Below are 24,732 nucleotides of genomic sequence, written 5' to 3'. Positions count from 1 at the left end.
ATTGGAGAAAGAAGGCAGAAATTATCATGCTCATCTCGCCACTAATTACCTTCAACAATAAGGATTTAACAAAAAGAAAGGCAAAAGTAAAAATAAAGAAAAGAAGATCATAGAGATCAGGATAACCCAGTAGGAAAAGCACACAAGCTTGGAAACTATGAGATATCGAGCACAGGTTTACCGGCTATCTGGAAGTGGGGTGTTCCTTTGAGACCTTCTGCAAGCCAAATGGCTTCATAAAGCAAAGGAGCAGTTACCTTAGGATACATCTTGCTAACAGACACATAAAATCAATCGAGATCAAGCACAGATATTCAGAGACAGTTCAAAGCTCTGGGAGCTGGATGCTGAGGTGTTGAGTGTGACTGCTGGGGAAGGAGCTTGGCGGTGCCACTGCTGCCGCACAGGGATGGCGCTGCCTCTGTAATGGCTACTGCAAAACAAACCCTGAACACTATTCCCATATTTTGTCTTTTTTTCATAAAAGTGAAAACTCTCTTCAGATTCCTTTTGGTTAGTAAAAACAGGTACTAATGTAGGTCTTTCATAAAACTGAAGTCACATAAAAGCACCTTTCAAAACGAGGGATATACCTGTACTTTTATACTAATGCAGGAGGTTTAAGAGATAGGGGTTCGATTCCTGATTGGGAAGATATCTCCTGAAGTAGGAAATGACAACCCGCTCCAGTATTCTTGCCTGGAAATTCCATGAACAGAGGAGCCTGGCAGGCTACAGTCCGTGGGGTCAGAAAGAGTCAGACATGACTGGCCAGTTGAGCACATATCTATACCTGCTGAGAGTAGCAAACTCTGGTGTTAAGGGACTTACAAGTATTACTTCATTTAAACCTTCCAGCCTCCTTTATGAAGTAGGACTATCATTATCCTCTATATAGAAAGGATACCAGAGGCCCCAAGTCAGGGCTAGTAAGGCAGAAGTCAGTATGCAAAGCTGGCAGTTGCTCCACCTACAACCCGGCATCCCACTCCAGTACTCTTGCCTGGAAAATCCCATGGATGGAGGAGCCTGGTAGGCTGCAGTCCATGGGGTCGCTAAGAGTCAGACAAGACTGAGCAACTTCACTTTCACTTTTCATTTTCACCCATTGGAGAAGGAAATGGCAACCCACTCCAGTGTTCTTGCCTGGAGAATTCCAGGGACGGGGGAGTTTGGTGGGCTGCTGTCTATGGGGTCGCACAGAGTAGGACACAACTGAAGCGACTTAGCAGCAGCAGCAGCCACCTACAACCTTCTGACTCCATGCTATCTCAGGAGTCACCCTGGATCCCCAGCCATGTTCCCCAATCATACGCATGTGCCCATGCGTGGTTTTCACCCATCCTTTCTATCTCAAGCTGGAAAGAGAATACACACAGGGTCTGGAGGTAGGGGATGGGGACAAGAGCAGAGCCCATGCACACCAGGGACCTGGTGTCCTAAGATTCCAAGGCCCCCGTCCCTAGGGAACAAAGGGTGTGTCTCATGGGAAACGGCCCTGGCTAGATGGAGAGAGCATGGGAAAGGACTGTTATAAAGCTGCATTAAGATTGCCTCCAACCCTGGTGGGTGAAGCCTGCCTCACCTCATCCTCTCCTCTCATTCTCTGAGAAGACAGGAAAAACAAGCAACACTTAGCCATGAACCTGCAGTTGACTCACTGTGTAACAGAACAACAACCTGATAGAGACGATAAAAAAAAAAATGTGGCGATGAGAAAGACATGGCATTCTAACAACCAGAAAATACACCAGCATCCTCACTGCTCAAAGCAGAGCAAACAAGCCACCTGCAGAAGACAGCAAAAGCATACAACAGGCTAACGACACAGTCTTTAAGAAAGCTCACTGCAAGAACTGAAGGCAAGTTTAGATAATTTAGAGAAGACATGAAATCAATGCATAAGACAAAAACAGTGATGATAAATTAAGAGACTGGAAATGAAAAGTGAGGTTGCAGAGTTTAGAAAAATACTGGGGAACAAAATTAACATTAATACAGAACTAACAAATGAATTGGAAATAGCATCACAAAGAAGTAAGACTAAAGACATATAGCTAAAGGCAAAATACTTGCAAAAAAGGTAGTATATGCACAAGAAGTTAGAAGCTAAGTAAATAAACATAGGACAGACACTATTTAACAAAGAAAAACACTTCCAAACAGAATACAAGACAATGAGGCTATGGATCAAAAGCCATATGATCAGAATGTCAAAACAGAAAGCTGGAAAAAGTGTGGGAACCTTAAAGTCATCCATAAGTAGCTGAACCATGCCACCAACCGCCTTCCCCAGACTTTTTATATAAAGACTCTCAACTCCTCACTTAAACCAGGATCTCAATCTCCTGACTCCTCCTCTGCCCTCCCCAATTCTTCAGCCTCCTCACACTGCTCTTCGCTTCTCTGCAGCCTACCCTTCCCACTGCCAAAACCCTTCAGACACATTCTTGTCAGGATCCTTAATCCTACATCTTCTCCTTAATCTTGCCATTCCCTTAATCTTTCATTGCATCAAACTGGCAACTCTCAACCATGGGCTAAGCCACCCTTTTACCTTCTTGGGATTCTGCTGCTTGACAGTACAACACACTGCAAGAAATCATGAGGATCTCTGGAACGGCACTTGGAGTTCAGTCCCCAGTGCCAGGGAACAACCCTGGTCAAGAGAAGCCCTGGCGGGCAGCCAAAGCTCTTGTTCCCATACAGATGGGCCCACAAGCTAGCACTCCCTTACCCCACCTCAGCACAAGAAAGTGTCTCTCATCTTCTCTCTGGTCACACACGTGCTCCGAAGGATCTCCTCCCCACCTCTTGGTCACACATACACATGTATGCATGCAATACCTCACCCCCCCAACTTCTCCATCGCCTGCTCCTTTTCTCATCCACTGACATCACTGGTCTTAGACGGAAGAAGTATTCCTTCTCCAGTCTAAAAGAACCCCTCTATTTCCTTCAGATCAGAGACCGTGGGTCACTATACCGTCATCATTCTCTCTGTATTATCGACCCCCTCCTGCCATGTCTTTTTCCTCTGACCGTAAGCACACTTCCTTTGTTTCCACAGATAAAACATTCACTAAAACACAGTCTTCCAGTTAACAAGAAACCTGACAAACACTTAAAACAATGCCACAAACCACTAGTTCAAGAATGATTTTTGCTAGTATTGATTTTTTCGGGAATGATTATGATAGTAATCACCGATTTTCCTTTAAGTAAGCTAACTTACGGAAAACTAAATTCAGGTGTTTTATTATTTTGATTTTTAATAAACTACTGTCATGATAACAAGACATATGAGATACCTCAGGTTAAAAAAAAAGCACCTGTTTCAGGGAAAGGAAAATGCTGGCTTAAAAAAAGCTGCTTTTTTAAAAAATTAAGTTTTTCTGAAAAGTTCTCCTTCAAAACAAAGAAGTACAACACTAATTTTGGATTAAAATCAAGAATGGTAAAACAAACAAACAAAAAACCAAGAATGATGTAAAAGAAATGTTTGATAAGGGGTGTCCAAGAAAAAGAAGTAAAGTAAAACAACTTTGGCTGCTGTCTTGAGGTTCTGAATTCAAATGCCACACCTTCTCCACCTACCCTGTTGGCCACCCACCCAAGCCAGGGGCAGTCCCGTGACCTACACTGGCCAGTGGTGCAGAAAGCAGGGGCTTCACCAGCACCTGCAGGTCTCCACCTACACTCAGAACATGCTGGAACCAGTCAGCCTGTGGAGGAGAGAAGATGAAGGATGGAGGGGAAAGACTTAGTCACCCTAGTTAACCCAGGGGGTCTCTTCTGGACCAAATAAGTGGGCCAGCTACCAGGCATGTGGGAGGCCCCTGCAGGAGCAGACCTGCCCAAGGCACCTAGCCTAAATCACTCACACATGGGCACATGACCTAAATAAATGGTTATTGTTTCGAGCCACTTACTTTCCGATTGTTACACAGCATTACTGTGGCAAAAGACAGCTGGAACACAGACAAAATCTCTTGGGGGAACAATCACTAGACATAAAGAGAGGCACAACTGTATTTAATTTCTCTGAAACATGGACTGAGAATAGAGTAAATCCACAGTAAGCAAGGGAAGTTTTGATTCATCCTATCAGAACACAATAGAGGAAGAAGACAAAACACTGGTTAGACACAGACAGAGGCCGGATCTGCACCCTTGTCTGCTCTGAACACTAAGTCTTACTGGGACACAGCCACCATGAGCAGCCAGGACAGAGACCGTACGGCCTGCAAGGCCTGATGACTTTACCATCTGGTCCTTTATAGAAAAAGTCTCCCCACCCCCTAGTATACATGATTGGAAAAAATACAAATAACAAGTTTTACCTAAAGAACCCTGCACCCTATTTATTACTTTCCAACATGCAAGCAACATGTATGAAAACAAGCTATACGCTAGGTCACAGAGAAAATCTTAACACATGCAAAGTAATTCACACTAGATAGTCTGTGTTCTCTGCATACAAAGTAACAAATATCAGCTATCAAACAAAAATAGTCTCCAAAGCATCTACATTTCAACATTAAAAACATAAAGATATATATACTAAATGACAGGTAAGCATAATAAATAAGATAGTTACAAAAACCATATAAAACTTCTGAACAACTGACTTATGCATAAGAAAGCATGGTAACATGCTTCTAAAATTCATCGATAAATTTAATTAAAAAAATTAAAAAAAAAAATAACAGGTTGACTACAGCTCTGAGATGAGAACTAGGCTATTTGGATCAGACGATTGTTCCCACTGTAAACAAACATGCAGAAAGTTAGGTTTCAGGTTAAAAAAAAAAAGATATCAGGCTAAAAGCACTAGATATCCAAAAGAACAGCAATGACCTTCCAGGCCATTTTAGGGATGAAACACGGGAATCAAAATCACAGAAGTGAGTAGAAGACAGGCACCCCTACAGGTCGGGCTCTTGTTCCAAGGTTCTAGGGCCACAGGGATACAGAAGAGAAGTCAGGGCTCAGAGCATGAACAAGGAGGCCAGAGGAGACCCACCCAATACACAGGTGGGACTTCAGAGGTGGCTCTTAAGGGGAAGGTAAACCAGATCTCCATAAAAGGCTGCTTTGGTGCTGAACAGAGCAAGAGAGGGAAGGGGGAAAGAGAAAAACTCCCTGTCACTGTGGAGTTCTGTATCACAGAACCTGGATACTTGTGGACCCTGAATGTGATCTAAGGGATCTAACTGTCACTGCTCTGGGACAAATGGTAGAACAGATGCAAATCTCTGGGATGGGGGGAGGGGCTGAGAGACACACAGTCAACCCCCACTAGAGGGCCTGTGAGTAATTTTTCATGGGGAATAGCCAGCAAGCAGCCAAAAATATTCAGACACACACACACACAAAGATAAGAACAAGAACCAATAGAGACAAGGCAGTAAAAAGACCCACGCACACTTCAGAAACTGAATGACCAGATGCATATTTTAAAGCAACTACATTTACCACATGTAAACAAATGACAAACTTGAATGTATTCTCAGGGAACAGAAAACTAGAAAAAGTGACATAGCAGATTTAAAAATGAACCAAACAGAATTTCTAGAAAGGGAAAACTTAGTAACCAAAATGAAAAACTTGACATATATTTGGCAGCAGACTGACTGAATGTAGTAAAAACAAAGCATAAATAAACTAGAAAATGGGTCTGAAGAATTATCCAAAATACAACACAAAGAGAAGGAAAAAACAGTGATTAGGTCTAACATAAATTTGCTCAGAGTATAAGAAGAAAGGAAAGAAGGAACAGGCAGAGACAATATTTCAAGAGATATGGCTGGGTATTTCCAAAACACAGAAGGATATGAATTCATATATTAAGAGTGTCAGTGAATTAGGAGCAAGACAAATAAAATAAAAATCCACCTTAATGAATAAAATGGAATTCCAGGAAGCCAGACAAGAAAGAAAAATTGTTAAAACTAAGCAAAAAAAAAAAAAAGACAGATTATCTTCAAAGGAACAAAAGCTAGACTAGAGCCAAGTTCTTTGGTACGACAAAAGCCAAAAGAGAGTGGGATGTCTTCACAGGGCTGAAGGAAAACAAATGCCAACCTAGAAGCCTACACTCCATGAACTTACTCTTCAAGAATGAAGGCAAAAACATGAGAAAAAAGAGAAAGTTGTATTTATTTCTCTCAATATGTGTCAGGTTAAATTCCAAACAGACTGAGATCTAGAAGTAAAAAATGAAGCCATCTAAGGGCTTTAAAAAAAAACAACACTAGAGTGAATTATTAATAATTTGGGGGCTATATCTTAAAATCTATAGGTAATAAAAAACATTAAGGCATTAAAAAAACTGCATAAAAAGAGAAAAATTCTAAGGAAAATTAAAAGATATATAAAAAAGGAAAAAATTTTGCAACTGGAAAATATCACAGCTAAAGAATTAATTCTTAATATGTAACAATACTAAAAATTGAGACTGATAATAAGAGAAAAAGGCAAGAGTTAGACAATGAAAAATTCGATTGACCTGAAGGAGGCCAGAATATGCTACAATAAAATATCTCTTTAAAATAAGGATTACTTTGAGCTGAAGGTAACTGAGGAACAGCAGACATAAGACAAGACCTAAAAGTAAAGTTTTTCTTTTACAAAGGAAACATATATTTATAAAGGGAATTTCCATTTGTAAAGATGTCTCCCACTCCAGTACCAGGAAAAGGAAGACAACTTTTAACAACCCTTATAGGTGGCAACCCACTCCAGTACTCTTGCCTGGAAAATTCCATGCAGAGGAGCCTGGTAGGCTACAGTCCATAGGGTCACAAAGAGTCGGACACGGCTGAGCGACTTCACTTTCTTTCTTTTTTTTTCTATAGGTGGAGAAGGCACAGACTTCTCTGCATTATGGGACTTCCTTGGGGTCTAGTCGTTAAGAATCTGCCTGCCAATGCAGGGGACATGGGTTTCATCTCTCCGGTCTGGGCAGATGCCAGGGGGCAACTAAGCCCATGCACCACAACTACTGAGCGTGTGCTCTGTAGCCCATGTGACGCAACTACTAAGGCCCAGGAGCTCTAGAACCTGTGCTCTGCAACGAGAAGCCACTGCAATGAGAAGCTTGCATACCGCAACTAGAGAAAGTCCATGTGCAACAATGAAAAGCCGGTACAGCCAAAAACTAATTACTTAATTACTTAAAAAAAAAAAATCTGCGTTATAAATCTTACTAAACAACCTCTGTTTACCATGAATTTCCTAGTCATGTTCCATAACCCACCCTACTCCTCACCAGAAACCCCAAGCCCCTTTTCCTTTTTTTAGCCTGAGACAGTACACATGTCCTCCAATTCTAACTGCCTCCTTGAGTTACTCATAACTGAGTTTCTCCCACATGTATGTGTGCTGAGCATGTTAATAAACTGTTTATCTCTTACTAATCTGTCTTTTGTTAATTCCTAGCACCCCAACTAGAGAACCTAGAGGGTAGAAGAAAAGTGTTTTTCCTCCTTACAGGCCCTTAAAACATGTGAAAACTACCAACTCTGCTTATAAAGAGAAATGCAAGTTGTATAGCTTCAAAATACCCTCCTTCATCTGCCTGCTTGGCAAATATCCCAAAGATGGACAATTCTGTTAGGGAGGCTGCTGGCCTGCAAACTGTTACACCACTGTGACAGAAAAGTTTGCCACCTATGAGTAGCTACCCCTAGCCCCAGCTACTACCTCATTTCCAGGATTTTACTCAAAGACAGTCTAGTAAAAATGTGAAATGGCATGCATGACGTACACATGAGGTTTTTCACTGTGACATTATAGGTAATTACAAAAGAACAAAAACAAGCCAAATGTTTATCATAAGACACAGTCTGAATGGATTACAGTAGCACACAATGAGGGGGAAAACAGGAAGACATCTGTTCTTAATAATAACTGCTTTATGTGTGTGTGTGTGTGTGTGTGTGTGTGTGTGTAAACTTAAGTTTTTTAAGAAAATGCCAAACTGTTTCCTAAATCAGTTGTACCATTTTACATTCCTATGTGTGGTGTATCAAAGTTCCAGATATTCTACATCATTGTCAATGCTTGGTAGAGTCAGATTTTTTTAATTTTAGCTATTCTACTAGGTATTAATGGTGTCCCATTGTGGGTTTAATTTGCATTTTCCTTATGACTTTGAACATCTCTTTATGTGTTTATTTGTCATTCACACATCTTTGGTGAAGAGCTTTCTCAAATAACTTGATAGAGTGTTTTGTTTTCTCACTTTTGAGTTTTCAGAGTTCTTTACATATTTTAGATACAGGTCCCTTGTGAGACATAAGATTTACATGTACTTTTTCCCAGTCTGGGACTTAAACCGTCTATTCTATCAACAGTGTCTTTTGACAACTGATACTCTTAATTTTGATCAAGTCTAGTATTTCCTTTTTTTTCTCATATGGATTGTGCTTTTGGTATCTTACCTAAGAAATCTTAAATTTTTAGTCTAAGAACATAAAGCATGTTTTCCTAAGTTTGCTGCTTAAGTTTTATATTTTCAGCTTTCATATTTTGGTCTATGATCCATTTTGAGTTCATTTTTATATATGCCAAGAAGTATGGATTGATGCTCATTGTTTGCATGAAAGTGAAATTCGCTCAGTCATGTCCGACTCTTTGCGACCCCTTGGACTATATGGTCCATGGAATTCTCCAGGCCAGAATACTGGAGTGGGTAGCCTTTCCCTTCTCTAGGGGATCTTCCCAACCCAGGATCGAACCCAGGTCTCCCACGTTGCAGGTGGATTCTTTACCAGCTGAGCCACAAGGGAAGCCCAAGAATACTGGGGTGGGTAGCCTATCCCTTTTCCAGTGGATCTTCCCAACCAAGGAATTGAACCAGGGTCTCTTGCATTGCAGGCAGATTATTTACCAACTGAGCTATCAGGGAAGCCCCAATATGAACAACCAATAGGTGAAAACGATTCTTCTCCCCATGAACTACTTTTATACCAAGCTTTATTTTTAAAGGTTTCAATTTATATTGTTTATTATTTTTGTCTCTAAGGGATCTACTGAGAATGTCTCAAAATAAAATATATACCTCTTCTCTAAAAATGTGAAGTATAGTGATATACTTCTATAGTAATTGAAGAAAGAAAAACTAGAAGCATAAATTCTTAACAATGTTGGTCTTTTAACAAAGGACACCCTAGTGAAAAGCTGTAATACAAAGGACACCTGTGGGACCTGGGAATGGCTCCAGAGGTAGTGGACATATAGCCTAACACACTGTCATGACTATGGGTTAAGACACAGAAATTTTAAGAGCTGCCTGTTAAGCCTTACATTCTTACTGCTTCACACTTACACAATACTAGCTATTGTTTTCATTGCTTCACATTAAGTGTATATCACATTCGCTATACACTTGTACACACATGTCATAATTAGTAGGCTAGCATGGCAGGTTTTGTTTGCTCATGGTCAATAATGTAACAAAGCTCTTTGTCTGTAGTAGAGAGCTCCATGTAAATGATGAAAGAGAGAAAAACAGAAATAAGTAAAGAATGTAATACTTCTGAACACAGTCCTAGAGTTCTGCAAGAGCTCTAGCGGCTCTGGGAAAACTAAAGCCACAGTGGCTCTGTGACACAACTAAGGAAACAATATCTCACAAACCATCATGTCAATCTCCCTTTTCCTGTTACCTCACCCCTGCGGCTGTTCTTTCAGCTGATTACACAAAAGTTGTTTGCTCAGTAAATTTTTTTTTTCCATAGCAGTAACATAAAATCAGCAATGTAATATATACTAATGCTCAAATATCATATATCTTTGCTCATGATTATGAATGTGACAGATAAAATATACTTAATGACCATGTTTAAAATATGCTTATCAACCACTGCTTTTCTTAATTTTAAGTAAGAAAGGTATTTAAATTTAAGAAATCCAGGGTTCCTTGGAAGTTGTAGTCTCCACTAACATCTTCTTTTAAAAAATGAGAGAATAAAAATACTGTCTCCCTGAGAAGGCTGGCAGTACATGACCACCCCACCACGTAGTGATACAGGGTATCCTTCAAAAGTCAGCCTCCTCATGGTGCCCCCACCCTTCTCAGGGCTGGTCTATCCCAGCCTGTCCTGGTGTACAGGTTTTCTCACTCCTCTGTAAAACTGTTTCAATATCACAATCATATTAATCCATTTCACAAAGAGACATAAAGACTACTGTATCCCTTAGCAAACATAAGCTTTAAAGTTTATCTTCTGCCAGGTCTGCTGTAAGGATCAAAAACAACAGGAGAACTTTCTCCTCACTATTTCCACACACAGATGGCAGCTGTGTCCCCAGACAAAACCCCCCACCGCCCCACCTCGCCTCTTTCCCCCTTGAGTTGCCAGAGGCCTGACCCATGCTTATCGAGTATGTGATTCTAAATCATTAACTAAAATTCTAAAAAAAAAAAGTTACATATTATACTTTTTTCTCTCCAGAAAACAGTTTCTGTAACTTAAATCTCATTAAATAGGATAAAGTTTCAAGTTTCCAATATCAAATGAATCACTGGGAGTGACAGTTGCTCCTAAGACAAGCCTATCAGAATGCGGACTGACTGTGGATTGAGATGTGCTTACATGCAACCCAAGAGCTCTTGGCTTCTGACAACTCAGAAAGGGATACAGATTTCAGTCCTGGAGGACTCCTAATAGTATACACCAACGTGCCCCTCTGGGTGAAAGCATGCTGTGTCTAACAAAAAGAAGAAATCACTAACAAACAAACTGATTTTTTTTTCAGTACCTGGAGAAGTGAGTGAGTCCATCAACATGTCTGCTGTGACCTAAAAGAAAGGGCACTGTCCTAGGGTTTGGGTACCGGGGGTTTCAGAGTCCCCAGAGGGATGACATTTTACTTTAGTCAATCCTAGTTTCCTCATCTATTAGGGGAGGAAGATGAATGAACTTGCTGCTGTAAGCATTTTGCAAGAAATCAAACATATCAGTTCCTGGCCCGTACCACTACGTGTAGTAGCAGTGGTGTTCCAAGGCCCCACAGCAACAGAAAGAGTCTCTGAAAGTTCAGAGTGCACCAACACACGTCTAAGCGCTGGACTTTCAGCTAAGACATGAAAACGAGTTCCTCTCTCTTAACTCCATCTCCAGTGCAGAACTTTCTCCTCCTCTCCTAGGTTCTTCTATAGTGCAGATACTGCCAAGGTGTCATGCTCTTTGGAGTGTCAGTACTCATAGATTTACTCATGTTGGATCTTTACTACTTACAAAGTAGCTGGGTTTCTGAGAGGAGTCACTGGAGAATGAGAAATACAAGTCTGTCACTGGCTGATCATGTACTCACTATAAAAGTCAGAAGCTGTGGTTTCCACTGATATAAGCTCCCAATCAGCCTGCAAAAGAAAAATGAAAAGGGAGCCAAATGTCGACTGCAGGCCAGAATTGAGTCAACTTTCCCTGTGCTCCTGCTCCTCCTCCTCAACCACCTACTTTAGTCCCTGATAATCCTACAGCCCATGTACATTCCATTTAGCAAATCTTCTGATAAATTCTTCTACTGCTCAAGCAAAGAATTAATTCATACTGCCCCACTAAGTGCCAAGATTATGTAACTGTAATTGGTAAGGCGTTATATAAATTGTCACTATTCCAGTTCTTTCAAAGTCCTCTCCACTCTTACACAGTTCTCTGAGTCTAGCTGAGCCACAAACACTGCTGAAGAAATCAATCACTCTACTAATCTTTTTTTTCCCTCTTTCTCTACTTGGTGGGGGCAGGAGGGGTCACTTAAAAAATCTTTTACACATGATCAAGAACAGCAAAAAAAGAAAAAGCTACATACATGGCAATAAGAATGTCTTGGGGAAAAAAAAAAGCACAAAACAGCAAGCATTTATCTAGTGCTTATTATGTGCCAGGTCCTTTCTAAGTACTTTATAAATTAATACAACTCCGACACCAACTCTTTGAGAGTGGTACTTTAACTCCTGCTTCAGGCCTCAGAGGCAATCGTGAGCAAAGCAGTGTGTCTCTGGGACAGGGGCGTGTGTCACTACTTTCCTATCTCTTCTGTCTCTGTGAGGGTCACAAAGACTGGGCAGCAGTCCTCATTGAATTCCAGCTCTGACTGGCTGTAGGAAGAGTACAAAGGATACGGGACACCTGGGTTACCGAGGAGGTCACATACTGGAAATAAAAAGCAAAAGAACACTTGAAGTCAACACTATTAAGAGTAAGATACCACTGGATGTGGATGTAATACATGTTTTGACTAAACTGGAAAAAAGTATCATAAAACCTTAAAGGCAAAGAAATAAAGCCAGTAAAACTGACCTTAATATGGAGGTAGCAAAACAATCTTTCAATTTTTACATTTGTACTATAGGACTAAACTCTAATCACATATGCTATAGATGAATATTTAATAAGAATAAACTTTGTTTCTATGCCAGTTGTTATTACTAGTGGCTTTTTAAAAATCTTTCCCTTTAAATCTACTGTATGATTTATAATTTTTAAAAGTACACTAGGGCCTATTACTCTTTAGAAAATAATTCAGCATATAAACTCCTTTTCATTGTTTGAAATTAAGTTTACAAAGACTACAACAGACCTTCAAAAATACTGAATGAAAAGCAAGCCTGTACTGAATGAATATTTCAACCTCAGACTATATGCAAGTGATTTCTTCTCCAAGACAAATTTGGATAAATGAATTTGGCAGGCACCATTCTCATGTTCCATAGAATGCACATGTCAGGCCTCTCCACATGGCATAATGTGAAGTGAACAAACTGCAACTCTCAAGATTTATCAGAGAATCTGATGTTGGATATTTATACTTATAAATAAATCATGACTTACAACTCCTAAAAACTAAGTCTGTAAATAATATCTTCCTCTGTATTGTTAAGTTTATAAAGACATTAAACAGAACACCTGTCAAAGCAGAAAATAAATTATGGGGGTACGATCCAAAATGCAAGAGAAATCTGAGAGATTATTAATGGGATGGAGGTGGCCCTGTATGACTCCTCATCCAGAACAGGCCTCTCTCTGCTTCAGCTGAACCAGATTCTTGTCAAGTATGGTGAGGAGTTGGCTTTCATGGCTTTGTGGCTCCTCTGTGATCCTAAATCTTGGTGCTGGAGAGCCAAGGAAGACTGAGGCAACAGGCAGCTTTGGAAGCTGCTTACTAAAGTGGTTTCCTTATCCCCATGCAGGCTGCATGTGAATTAACATTCAGAAGCTCTTTCTGACCAGCCAATCAGAATAAAATTTGGGGGATAAAATTATTAGGTTTTAAAACTAAGAGGTATAAACCAAGTGCTAGGTCAGGGAACAGGGAAAATCTTTCAAGAGGAGGGGGCAAAGAGGCAGTGCTGAGATGGGGAGCAAAAAGGGAGGTCATCCACCTCTAGCTCAACTCAAGGTCCATTCAACAACAGGTGAGGTTTACATGGGTCACAGAGATGAAATGGGAAGGGCAAAACTGAGAAGCAAAATTCAAGTTCCATGCCAGGATGAGTTCATGCTTCCTTTGATCAAGCAATATGAGGTAGGTACTGAAAGTTTTGGAATCAAATTAACCTGTTAAACATCGTATGGACATAAACATACCAAAAGAGACTAATTACAAAATACTGGATTAGCTCAGGTGGCAGGTCATGGAAATCTGAATTAACAGAGTGGCAGCAGAAACAAAAATGAATTAAAAGATGGCTAATCTAAAATAGCAAGTTGTTCAAGAATCTCTTCAGTTAATACAAAAGTAAAGACCTGTCTATATTGGTAAACAATGCAGTATATTTACACTACAAAGATTATTTCCTGAACATGGAGCACTTCTCTTAACTAACAACAATCCTAAATGATGGAGTGAAGTCATCAATACATCTACTAGATCTAATATCCTTAATTAGTTATGTGACCCTGAAGAAGGTCCTAAGATTCAATTTCCATATCTATGATAAAGGGATAATTTACCTCTTAAGCTTGATGGTGCAATATGAGACAATGGGATAATGCCTATCCCATTTGTGGATGCCATAAACGAGCCTGGAATCTAGTATAAACTCAAAGGTCAACTAAATCTGATGTTCATAGCCTGCAAACTGAAATGTTTCAAACTGTCACACAAAAGTTGCAGTGAGATTTTAAGTTTAGGCTTTGAAAGAGTTTTTATATTCCAAAAGTCCCTATTTGGGCCATAGGTTTGGAATTTATATTTCTGACAGGCTTTTAAATTCACTAAATGCATAGACTAATATGTATACAATTCTCAGTATCAGAGCAAACTAACCAAATGTTGGCATGCTATTAACCCTCAGAATAGTAAATACACAGTTAAAGCAGTGTAAGCTTCATGGCTGAAAACACCTGAGAGTGAGAAAACAAACTCATGAGTATATCTTTTGCATGACTTCTGAAAATCTTAGTATCTTCAATTTAATTGTCCCGAAAGAGTAGCTTTTCCACGAAGGTATGAATTATATTGACATAATGTATTTCATCTAGTTCTGCAGTTTACTTGCCTTTAATTTGCCACCCAAATGTGTAATGCGTGAATGATGGCAGCACTACAAAAGAATGTAATTTTTAAAAGAAAAAGCTTTGCACAGCTGCTTGTAATAAAATAACAAAACCTAACAGCAAGGGCTGATTAGATAAAGATAAATATAGTAACACATGCATAAGTCTGAAATAGATCTGAGGAAAACTGTTACAGAGGACATTTCCTTGACTATCCTGACAAGCAATTTTAATGATTAAATGTGCCTATGCATGTATATGTACACGTTTAAACACTAAAAACTATTTAAAACACCCCCTCAAAAGAATCAAAGTTTAATTTCTTATTTTAAACTATCAAATGCTAACTTTGTACACAGTGAAGCTATCATTTAGAAATAAGCTTTATTATTTAAAATCAAAAGCATAATGTGAATTAGCTTAGAAAATGGCTTTTTAAAAATTTCCAAAAGCAATCTAACTGCTCATGAATTAAACCACTGTAACTTATGCAGCTCTATTTAAAAAATAAATGAAGGACAAGTTTTAAGTTCTGGCATTTAATCTGCTATTTTACAGAAACTAAAAATAATTAAATTTAAGTAGTGTCATACAAACATTTTGCTTCACTTTCATCTTATTTTAGAAACAATAAGGATTGATCATTGGTAATATATGGAAGTATTTGAAATTGCTTTTGGCTAGTCTATTAAATCAGTTAGTGAGGCTTAAACTGTAAAACAAATACACATCTACCCAGATTGCAACAATTAAGCTTATGGTTTATTTAGTGGCATACAATAACACTTCATAAAATCTGTCCTAAAATAACATTTACTAATAAAACTGACCAAGATTATTCTGAAATTCTATACTTCTTATAATGAGATGACAAATGGGACTCTTATTGCTGCCCCTCCCCACTTCTGTTCCCTAACCATGTATGTTTAAGTCTATTTATGGAATTTTCTATTCTGTATGTCTGTTCTCCCACAAGTATCATGCTGTCTTGATTTTTTTATAGTATGTCTTGAAACCAGGAAGTGTGATTCAGTCAACTTTGCTCTTTGCCTTTCCATAAATATTTTAAAATCACCTTGCCATTTTATAAAAAAAATAATAAAGCTGCTAGGATTATAGCTAAGATCTATAGTCTATAGATCAGTTTGGGGAGAAGTGATATAATAACAATATCCCATTTTCTGACACATGAATGTCTTATGTCTCTTCATTTACTTCAGGCTTCTTTCATTTCTCTCTACCATGTTTGATAGTTTTAAATGTACAGATTTTACACATATTTTGTTAAATGTATTCCTAAATATTTCATGTCCTTTGATGCTACTATAAATGGGAGTGTTTTTTAAATTTCACTTTTCAATTGTTCATTGTAGCATTACAGTACAATTGATGTTTATATATTGACCTTGTATTCAGAGACTCTGATCAATTCAATCACTAATTCTAATAATGTTTTTGGTAAACTTCCTAGGATTCTCTCTGAACATGATCATATGGCACTTGTGAACAAAGAGTTCTTCGCAATCATTTCTTCTTCTTGCCTTACTGTACTGGCTAGAACCTACAAGTAGAATGTTGAAGAGAAGTGGTGAAAGTGGAGATTCTTGCCTTGTTTCCATTATTTGTGGGAAGGGGTTCAGGCTTTCATCACTGAAAAGCTATAAGCATTTTACAAAGGCCTTTTGCCAGATTGAGGAAGCACCCTGTTATTCTAATTTGCTAAGTTTTTAAATCATGAATCAATACTGAAATCTATCAAGTGCTTTTTCTGCAAATATTGAGATGACCACAGAATTTTTCTTTTATTCTGTTAATATGAATTATATTCTTCTATAAAACAGATTAAATCCCACTTAGTTTTATTATCTTTTTAAATTAAAAAATTTTAATGTTTGTTGACTACTGACTGATTCATGTAGAACAGTCTGTCTCTTAATTCAATAAAATGTTATGCAATTTAATCGGGGTGGATAAGTGATGGCAGTTTTCAAGTTCCTGTAGGATTTATTACATCAGAGTTGCTCAAGTTAGAGTCACGACCCGCTACTCCCCAACCAGTTCCCCAGCCTCTTGGCATTTCAGACCAGAAAAGCAAAGAACAGAAGACATACAACCACAGACTCCTGACTCAGGGAAGCAAAAGTCCCTCTTCCCAGCACTCAGAGTAAGATTCCTGAATGAAACATCCATCAGGAGTTTGTGTAACAGGTAGTTTACCTCCTATACCCAACTTACCTTTTTATATATGATTGGGTTTTCTAAATTTGCTAAAATTTTGTTAAGAATTTTTATATCTCTGATACTATACATAGAAAATCTTAGAGATGCCAAAAGAAAACTATGAGAGCTAATCAATGAATTTGGTAAGGCTTCAGGATATAAAATTAATTTACAGAAAACTCTTGCATCCTATACACTAACAATGAAAAATCAGAAAGAGAAATAAAGGAAACAATCTGATTCACCATTACAACAAAAATAATACAATATTTACCTAGGAACAAACCTACCTAAGGAGGCAAAAGACTTGTACTTAGAAAACTGTAAGCCACTGATGAAAGAAATCAAAAACAACACAAACAGGTAGAGAGATATGCCATGTTCTTGGACTGGAAGAATCAGTATTGTGAAAATGACTATACTACCCAAAGCAGTCTACAGACTCAATGGAATTTGTCACAAAATTAGAACAAAATTTTTTTACAATTTGTATGAAAACACAAAAGACCCCGAATAGCCAAAGTGATCTTGAGAAAGAAAAACAGCTGAAGCAATCAGGTTCCCTGACTTGAAACTATACTACAAACCTACGGTAATAAAGACAGTATGGTACTGACATGAAAACAGAAATATAGATCAATGGAACAGAATAGAAAGCCCAGAGGTAAGCCTATGCATCTGTGATCACCTACCCTATGACAGAGGAGGAAAGAAAATACAACTTGAGAGAAAAAAAGGCAGCCTCTTCAATAAGTGGTGCTCAGAAAACTGAACAGCGACATGTAAATCAATGAGGTTAAGGACAGTTCCTAATACCGCACACAAAAATAAACTCAAAATGGATTACAGATCTAAACGTAAGGCTGGACACTATAATATTCTCAGAGGAAAACGTAGGCAGAACACTCTTTCATAAAACGTAACAAGATCTTTTTTGACTCACCTCCTAGAGTAATGAAAATAAAAACAAAAATAAACAATTGGGACCTAATGAAACTTAAAAGCTTTTGTAGAGCAAAGGAAGTCATAAACAAAACAAAAAGACAACTGATGGAACAGGAGAAAATATTTGCAAACGAAGTAACTGACAAAGGATTAATCTCCAAAATATACAAACAGCTTATGCAGCTCAATGAAAACAAACAAAAGAATAAACCACACAACACAATAAAAAATATGGACAGAAGACCTAAATAGACTTTTCTCCAAAGAAGACATACAGATGGCCAACAAACACATGAAAAGATGCTCAACATCACTAATTATTAAAGAAATGCAAATCAAAACTACAATGAGGTATCACCTCACACTGGTCAGAGTGACCATCATCAAAAAATCTACAACCAATAACTGCTGGAGCGGGTGTACAGAAAAGGGGACTCTCCTACACTGTTGGTGGGAATGTAAATTGGTAAAGCCACTATAGAGAACAGTATGGAGATTCATAAAAACACTAAAAATAGAATTACCATATGACCCAGCAATTCTACTCCTGGGCATACACCTGGAGAAAATCATAATTCAAAAAGATACATTCACCCCAAAGTTCACTGCAGCACTATTTACAGTCGCCAGGACATGGGAGGAACCTAAATGTCCATCAACAGAAGAATAAAGGAGATGTAGTACATATACACAATGGAATATCACTCAGTCATAAAAAGGGACAAAACTGCCGTTGACAGAGATGTGGATGGACCTAGAAACTGTCATATAGAGTGAAGTAAGTCAGAAAGAGAAAAACAAATATTGTATAATGTTTATACGTGCAATCTAGACAAATGATACAGATAAAATTATTTGCAAAGCAGAAATAGTGAGACAAACATAGAGAACAAACATGGATATCAAGCAGGGAAAGCGGTGTGGGATGAAGTGGTAGACTGGGATTGACATATATACACTACTATGTATGAAATAGATAACTAAGGAGAACCTACTGTATAGCACAGGGAACTCTACTCAATGTGCTGTGGCCATCTAAATGGGAAGGAAATCCAAAAAAGGGGAATATATGTATATATACAACTGCTTCACTGTTCTACAGCAGAAATTAACACGACACTGTAAAGCAACTATATTCCAATACAAATTAATTTAAAAAAGAATTTTTATGTCTGTTTTCATGAGAGATCCTGGTCTGTAAATTTCTTTCTTTTCCTCTGTTTGGTTCGATACGAAAGTAATGAGGGCCTCATAAAATGAGTTTGGACCTGTTCTCTTCTTCTCTGTTTTCTGAAAGAACTCAGGTAGGACTGGTCATAATTCTTCCATAAATGGCCAATAAATTTCACCAGCGAAGCCATCATGCCCAGAGTTTTCCTTCTGGAAAAGATTTTAATTACAAATTCAATTTCTTTGAAAAAAAAAAGTAGAGGTATTCCGATTCTACTTCTTATAGCCTTAATTTTGGTGAATATCCTAGTATAAAGTTATTTATGATATTTTCTTATAATTCTTTAATAGCTGTAGGATTTGTAGTAACGACTGATCTTTTAATCCTGATATTGGTAATTTGTGTCTTTGTTTTTTTGTTCTTTATTTCTTGATTATCAGGTTAGCTGACAGTGTTAATGGCTTTTGGTTTTACTGATTTTTTCTCTAATTTTCTCTGTTTGTACAAAGTCTTTTTCACTAACTTTATCTTTACTACAAGTAGTGGTTCAGTTCACTGATTCTAGATCTTTCCTTTTGCTTTCTAATATAAACTTTTGAAACTCTAATTTCTCTCTAAAGAGCACTGCTTTAGCTACATCTCACAAAATTTAATGTTGTTTTCATTTTAAGTTCAGAATATTTTCTAATTTTCTCTTGTGATTTCTTCTTTGATCCATGGATTTACTTAATACTCATTTAATTTCTAAATCTCTAGAGACTTTCATTTATTTTCAGTTACCGATTTTTAATTTAACTCTGTTGAGGTCAGAGGTAATACAGTCTGCATTATTTCAACCCTTTAAAATTTATTAAAATTTATTTTATGGGGTTCATCTTTCTATTTTGATAAATATTCCATGTACAATTTCAGTTTTCTATATACTCACTTATTTTCTTTCCATTTGCTCCATTAACTATGAAATCTCCAGCAAAAATAGTGGATTTCTTGTGGCTCAGCTGGTAAAGAGTCCACCTGCAATATGGGAGACCTGGGTTCGATCCCTGGGTTGGGAAGATCCCCTGGAGAAGGGAAAGACTACCCACTCCAGTATTCTGGCCTGGAAAATTCCATGGACTGTATAGTCCATGGGGTAGCAAAGAGTTGGACACGACAGAGTAACTTTCAATTTACCTCTCCTTTTCATTTTCACTATGTCTGCTTCCATTATTTTGAAGTTCTGTTACTTTAAAATATCCCTCATTGTTACTAGTAAGATTTCTTATTCTGCAATCTAGTTTTCTGGTATTAATATAGCTATTACAGCTTTCTTATCTATCGATAGCATGCATATCTTCTTCTATTCTTTTTAGTTTTAACTTATCTGTATCTTTATAGCTAAAGCATAGCTCTTATAAACAGCATATAATTGAACTTTATTTTTTTAGCCATCTGTTTTTAATGACATAAAGAAAATTTTACATTTAATATGATTATCAATATGGTTAGGTTTAAATTTACCATCTTGAGATTTACTATTTTTCTCATCTGGCCTTTATTACCTATTCTTTGGACTTCCCTGGAGGCTCAGACGGTAAAGAGTCTGCCTGCAATGCATGAGACCTGGGTTCCATCCCTGGGTCAGGAAGATCTCCTGGAGAAGGAAATGGCAACCCACTCCAGCACTCTTACTTGGAAAATTCCATTGATGGAGGAGCCTGGCGGGCTACAGTCCACGGGGTTGCAAAGAGTCAGACGGGACTAAGCAACTAACACCACCTATTCTTTTATTATCTTCAAGATTTTAGCATTTTTAGTATTCTAGTCTATCTTCAATACTAGTTTATTAACATTTTTTTTTAAATGAGTGGTAGCCTTTCTCAAGTAGGGTTTTGGGAAAGAACAAAGCTAAGAGGAAGTGACATGAGTGTTTTTAAATGTCCCAATGACAGTACACTACTCTTGCATGAACAAGACAGAAGTTAATTAACTATGTCAATACACTCTTCTCTGTCTTTCCACAACTCACCCTGGGTCAGCTATGCTTTTTCTTTAATGATATCGACTGTAATCATTCATATCTCAAAGCCAATAGCAACCAAACCTTCTTTAACACAGATTAGTGCTAAAAGTTGAAAATACAACCAGCATCTACATTATGCCAGACCATGAGGTGAGCTAACATTACATTTCATTCTTTATAAGTCTGATCACTCCAAGAATAAAAAAAAAAAAAAAATCTAGTTCTAAAACTAAATAGCCCCATTTTTCTCACTGATGGTTTAAAAGCATAGCCTGTCCTCCCACATTAGGCCACAAGAGGAGTTTCCCCTTGGGTTTCTAACTTTTTTCTTTCTGGGAAGTTTGGGAGGGGGTGTGACAAAGGTTATCTCCAAGCTGTCACTCCTTACTTTCCCCATGAGTCTTATACTCCTCCCTCCAATTTGGAATGGTTACTATCAGGACCTATTTTATTGCTATTATTCCTGGATTTGTATTGATGCCCAATTAGGTTGATTCGTCTATTTCCCGAAGGCCAAGTTATTTCTTAATAAGGGTACTTGGGAAACAAATTTTTCTAGCCTTTATACTGAATAAAGAATAAAGTACAAGGAAATGAAATGTCTTTATTAGGACAATGAAAATGCCTTCATTCTGCTGTTATAACTGAATGTCAATTTGTCAGGTATAGAGTTTTGGGTTGTTTAAGTGTGTTTGCCTTTGGACTTAGTTGGCAATACTTATAGCATCCAGTGTTAAGACCAATAAAACACTGATGTGAGCTAGAAACTTCTTCATACTTGGATAATTTGTTTTTCTTCCTCTCTGAAAATTTTTATAATCTTGCCTTAATCCTTGAAACACTGAAATTTCACAAATATATACCCATGAGTGACTTGTTTTCATTAACCGTGCTGGCTCTCAATGGGTCATTTTAATGTAAGGACATGTGTTTTTTCTGCCTCTGGGAATTACCTTGCCTTTCTTTTTTGATACTTCCTTCCCCTCTTTTTTTCTTTTCTCTCACTTCTAATAAGTCAAATATCAAACCTCATAGATTCATTTCCTAAGCACCTGTTCTTGCATTTTTATTTTTGGGGTCTTAGTCTACATTTCGAAAGATAACTTCAGCTTTCTTGGATTTTCATATCGGCAATCCTTTAAACAATAAATACATAAATCTAATAGCATTTCTTGTAATCTCATTGCTTCTGCAGTAGCTGTTTTCCTAAGGCCCCATTTTGGTTTTTTTTTTTCCTTTCATGCTGTCAATTCTTATAAACTCAATGACCCCTCTGGCTGTCTGTTCATTTAAGATGGAAATACAGGAAGATAGGATCTGCTCTCCTTTTCTCTGTTAGTTGGTCTATTTTTTTTTTTTTCTTTCAGAAAGGCTTCTCTAATTGGAAATTATAACTCTATGTTTAATCAGGATAGGCAGGCTTTACCTGATGTGAACAGGAATCAACCTGACTGCTGAGCAGGAAACCTCCCCCAAAATAAGGAGGGTTTTACTGTGATACGAAAATCCTTATCAGAAGTCTTAATTTTCTAAATTTAGTTATTAATACATATATGAAGCAGAATCAGTTTTTGCCTATTATGCCTAATAGTACATACCAGCTGCCTCTGTTTTAAATATGTGTGCACATGTGTGAACATGTGAGCATGTGCACTGTGTATTGGGAGAGTGGGGCAGGGAGACTGATCTGCACAATTTAACAAACCCTTCAATTATACTCTGTTTTTGAAAACCTCATATCTAAGTTACAACCTCTGAAACAGCTGCTGACTCTGAGCCCCTCCAAGGTTCCCTTAGAAAAACTGCCTTCCATTTCTTCCGAGGCCCCCAGGCAGTATATCTAGGTTAGAGCTTTTCAATCTGTCTCATCTCCTACATTCCAAAAAAGTTGTTGAAATCTCTTGTCTACTGATGACTCCTCTCTCCTTGCTTTGCTATTTATTGGTTAATGATTAAACCTTTTTTTTGCTTTTAGAGTCTGTGCTTTCATTTTGATGAGGCCTTAGAATAGCAGGTGTCAACTAACAGTGCTCAGTGACTAGTCTACCTTCTTGATCAGAAGGCTTAAAGATTCTTAAGCTTATAGTTGAAAGATATACTCAAAAGCAGAGATGATGGTAAAAATGAAATATCATACACTGATGACTAACTTTTATGGTATTTTAAGCAAACAAAATTTGATCATTTGCAGCTTCTACAATAAATGCTGTTGAGGAAAGTCCTCTGTGACTGGCCTATAGGGATAAGAATTATACAATATCTAAAATCCATTTTGTAAGAATGAGCTTGTCACATAATTTGATTTTATAGTCAAAGCAAGAGTTCCTTAAATTATCTGTTACATGGAATTTTACAGAATAATTGCCCAGAAGGGAACATAGGCCACACAGAGTCAATCCTCTTCTTCAACAAGTAAGAGGAGCCCGAGAGTTGGGTATGTGTGCTACGTCTGGGGACATGAAATCACAGGCTGGGGGCAATACCATCTTGCCTATCAATTAACTGAATAGGCAAGACCCCTTCCCTCTTCTTAATATTTTATTCATAATTAACTTAGAAGGAATATCTAGTTTAATATAAATACTTTATAAGCTAAACGCAAACTTTACATAAAACTGTAAAATAAAGTGAGATTTTAGAGAAACTATGAGCACATCACAAGCTGCTTGGGAGCCCTGAGTGTATGTGTTCCCCTCAGGTCTGCTTTAGCGGGAACTTTTAGAAGCACAAAGCTAGTTAGGAGTAAAACCAGCTCTCTAGCACCATGATGCAGATCTCTTTAGTATCAGTTCAGAGAGCAGAAAAAGAAGTGTCCCCCTAACCTGCTGCTGTATCTCTAAGAGCCAGAGCTAGCAATGCACGTGCTAGAAAGGTACCCCAGCTTCCCAATGTAAAATTTCATGGAACAACTAGCAATTAATGACACTTTGCAGCGTTCAAAGTAGTTTTTAAGAAGGTAACAAATACAATAAATCTTACAACAGCTTTGTAATAGAGATTTATCATTACTCTCATTTCATAAAGAAAGAAAAGCTCAGAGACCTAAGTAACCTGCCAAAATTAGTAACCTGCAGGATAATTAGTAAATGACTTAAACTCAGTCTCTTTAATTTCAAACCTTCACAATGTAGAACAAAACCTGTGTGTCCCTTAACTGTTCACCTGCTCCCTTTTTGTGGTTTCTGGTTCTTGTTTAATGGTTGTAATAGACAAATAGAAAAACCCAAGGTTTTCAGATGTATGTTTTCAGTTGCCTGCATTTTTTATTCCTTTGGTCCTCATCTATTTGCCCTACAAGTGGAAAGAAGATGTGAAGCTACTGCTAGGAGCATGCACCCTTCTTCCTTGGTTGTGTCTTCAACTGAATTGATTAGTGGCTTCAACTGCCATGACCCTTTCCTGCTCTCCATGGTTCAAGGGAGCCTGGGTCTCACATGGGTAATATTTGGTCGCCTCTTTTCTGGTGTAGTGGGTACTCCAGGCAGGCAGGTTAGATAAGTGATAAAAGAAATTGCCTCCCCCTTCCTAGTCCCTATTCCCCTACTCTGTGAAGGCTTTCCTTCCCTAAGGCTACTACCACCTTTTCCATACTAGTTCTCAGAAGACAGACAACAGTGCAGTTTGGCTGGTTCTAGCACCTCCATCCATAAATACCACATTCCTGCCCAGAACTCCTATCCCTGGACTGACAAGTTGTCCCACTAACTCTAAGCTTTACCCGTGAAAGCTCTGGTCACCAAACATCAACCCCAGAGGACTCTGAGGATGCCCTTCAGGAAGGTAAAATGAAGACTGTAAATCCACGGAGTCAAATCTCCTCTGGACAACATTACCATTAAAAGTTTAGTCACAGAATACTGTTTTCTTTTATACTCAAATGT

At 38.0% G+C, this 24,732-nt stretch overlaps 1 protein-coding gene across 9 annotated transcripts in view; it reads right to left on the bottom strand.

The window, feature by feature from the left end:
- AUH (AU RNA binding methylglutaconyl-CoA hydratase) overlaps positions 1 to 24,732 on the bottom strand; it is a 188,897-nt gene that overhangs the window by 30,789 nt on the left and 133,376 nt on the right. The window lies entirely within an intron of this gene.

The sequence above is a fragment of the Giraffa tippelskirchi genome, chromosome 1 (genome assembly GCF_054371585.1).
Source record: "Giraffa tippelskirchi isolate mGirTip1 chromosome 1, T2T-mGirTip1v1.2.pri, whole genome shotgun sequence".
In the NCBI taxonomy this organism is placed as follows: domain Eukaryota; kingdom Metazoa; phylum Chordata; class Mammalia; order Artiodactyla; family Giraffidae; genus Giraffa; species Giraffa tippelskirchi.
This window is presented reverse-complemented; position numbering and strand designations above follow the sequence as displayed.